General features: G+C 44.5%; 1 pseudogene; it reads left to right on the forward strand.

Annotated features, from left to right (window-relative positions):
- The first annotated feature begins 402 nt into the window (after positions 1-402).
- Positions 403-2,636, forward strand: LOC141410822 (ATM interactor-like; annotated as a pseudogene).
- Positions 2,637-3,183: the final 547 nt, after the last annotated feature.

A 3,183-nucleotide genomic window follows, 5' to 3' on the forward strand; every position in this document is an offset into this window, starting at 1 on the left:
ACAAAAGGCTCAACCAAAAAATAACAGACTGGACTTGATGTACTTTTAAAAGTTTTATGAATCAAAAGACATTGTTGGGTAAAAAAGCAACTCATAGAATGGAAGAAAATACAGTCAGCCCACCTTATCCACGGGTTCTACATTTGTGGATTCAATCCACCAAGGATCAGAACTACTTTTGTTTTCAGTTATATGTGGGTGGGGTGGGGGCGGTGGGATCCCTGGCAGGCACCGTGACCATCTAAAGTCTGCACTGGGAGCAGCCATGGGGAACTCGGGGCCTGGGCTGAGCTGATTCAGCCTTCAGTTGGTGTGTGACCTGCCCTGGGCCCCGTGACCAAAGCTCTGCACACCCTGCACCACTGTGGGGTGTAAGGTGCTGCCCGACAGCTCCTGTTCAACATGTACCTGGTCAAGAGCCGATACCTGAGGGACAGCACAGGAAATCCAACAACAAGAAAAGATTTGGAAAAATGCACCGATGTTCTACTGTTTGAATTGAAGGATTCCCTGGAGGTCTTGATGATGCTGCTCTCTCCCTGAACAGCACTTTATGAAGATGCATACAGAGAGGCATTAATGGGGTAAGTGAAGCAATTTGTATGGTAGTGAATCAGACTGAAAAGGACACAGAGGACTAGGGCAAGCCTTTCCAGTGCACGTGTGGCTGTCCCTATGCCAGCAGAATGGCATCAGTCGCACCGAACTGGCCACAAGACCCCTGCAGAACACAAAGATCCTCACCTAGTAAAAAATTAAAAATTAAAATACAAAAAGGAAAATGGAAAACGACCCCCTAATCGGAAACCGTCCAATAAGACCAGTGAATCCCTGAGTAATCAACAAAGCCCGTGACCAGATGCTCAGGAACTAGAAACTTCAGAAGTAAAACCAGTATCTTCTTTGAACCCCTTGAGGACTTTAGTGTCAAACACCTCGGACTTATCCACAGAATTTTCTCTTACCAAAGGCCAAAGTGGCTCTGGCTCACTTCCGGTCACACAGTTCTTCCAGGCTTCAATTTATGCCTACAGCTGATTCTTCTGCCCAGTCGGTGGTGTTAGATGTCCCCAGCAGGTGCTGTGCAATTAGTGCCTTTGTCAATAGGAACCCTGATCTTTGGCCTGGATTCAAAGGCATGCTCTCTGGAGGAGAGCCTACCTCTTTCAAAAATTATCGGTCCTATTGAGTCAATTAGTACAGGTGTACAAGCAAACTTGGGTAAATCCCATCTAATCCTTTGCAAGAGCCTGGGAACAAGTTAGAAGAATAGCATTTCTTCAATCAAGTATAGAGCGGTCTGACCTATGTCTCACCAAACTTGATACCTTCTGCTCAGTGGCGTGGTGCCAACTCCTCTGTGTTGTCTTGTTCTCAGACCAATCTGTCATTTGATTCTCAAGTGTCCCTTCCCATTAGTCTTCATACTCAGATGTTTCTGCCCAGCGCTAAGGTCACTTCGTCCATAGCTGCTCAGACTGATGGGTTTAAGGACATTTTTTTCCAGCCAAGTGAGATCTCCAGAGAAGCCCAAAGCAGTGGGATGCAAAGCCCTGCAGACGCCGGAATAGTGATGGACAAAGCCAGAATGTGCAGCGATGTTTTTGAAAGTGTGCCTTCATCATACGATGTCCTGACATATTATAAGCAGCAGTATGGTAGCAGAGTCAGTGACTTATGTCATTCCTCTGAATGACCCTAAGACTTTAAATCAAGATATTGAAGACATAAGCTGGTGGCTCACACCTAGAATCCTAGCTACTCAGGAGGCAGAGATCAAGAGGATCGAGATTCCAAGCCAGCCCAGGCAAACAGTTCAAGAGACCCTATCTCAAAAAAACCCATCACAGAAAAGGGCTGGTGAAGTGGCTCAAGGTATAGGCTCTGAGTTCAAATTCCAGCATCACAAAAACAAACAAAAAAAGATACTGAGAAATCTGCACCATTTTCAACGTCAGAGCACAGAAAAGTATGCTTCCTTCTCAGAACCAAACCAGGGATCGACTAAGTGATTTAGAACACATCTTGTCAAGTAATCTGCCCAATAGTCTATTGTCTGACACAAATCCTGGACCCGACACCCAGCTTCCATCTGGCCCAGCCCAGAATCCCCACACAGATTTTGATATTAAAGAGTTCTTTCGACCTCAAATGTCCACACTCAGACTGAAGAGACTGAACTGAACGCATGAATGCTGAGCCAGTATTGGAATCACTGGCCATAGCAATCAAGACTGACTTCTTCCTCACAGACCTCTCTGCTCAGCCCTATGAGTGCAGAGGAAGTTCTATGCTCTTAGGCCTGGAGATGTTTGTCACACAGACACAGCCAGACTTACACTTGTTCCTATATCATAGTCCTCGCCGGTCCCTGGGAAGCAATCTGAAGCACTCCAACTCCTCTATGAGCACCGATTCCTCTGACACAGCAACCCAAGTCCAAGGAGTGTCTGCCAGTAGACACACACCTGCTCTCAGCTGAACAGTGCAGAGACCCAGACCATGAGTTCTGGCTTCGAAATCCTTGTCCTTCACCAGCAATGAAACTCTCAAAGCAATGGTCAAATTTCTTCTGGCCAATTTGACCCAAGAACATGATGGAGTTTCAGTTCAGCTCTGTAGAAACCCAACTGTGAGCTGGGCTGTCACAGTCTCCAACTTCTGAAGGTGGAGTCCACGTTGGGATGGCATTTATCATTTCCTTGTGGGTTTAGAACAAAGGGAGCAGGGCTCCCTGTTGTGTCAGATGTGTGTCATGTTGTCTGTGGTGTTGCTGCTTAGATCCTCTATGATTCTTTGTCTTTTGTACTTACAAACATGAAATTTGTGTGTGAATGTGAGTGTAAGGTAACCAAAAAAATAACATTTCTACTGAACATGTATAGACTTTTTTCTTGTCATTTCTTAAACAATTCAGTATAATGAGTATTTACACAGCATTTACTTTGTATTAGGTTTTATAAGTAATCTAGAGATAATTTAAAGTATACAGGAAGATGAATATATAGGTTATATTAAAAAAGCACAGCATTTTGTGTAAGAGCTTTTAGCATCAGTGGATCTTGGTATGTACCAGAGATCCTGCAACCAATCCATCACAGATAGTGAGGGACGACTGTATTTGCAAATCACATCCCTGACAAGGGATTAGCATTCAGTATATAAACAGAATTCCTTTTTTTT

The sequence above is a fragment of the Castor canadensis genome, chromosome 9, assembly GCF_047511655.1.
Source record: "Castor canadensis chromosome 9, mCasCan1.hap1v2, whole genome shotgun sequence".
NCBI classification, from domain to species: domain Eukaryota; kingdom Metazoa; phylum Chordata; class Mammalia; order Rodentia; family Castoridae; genus Castor; species Castor canadensis.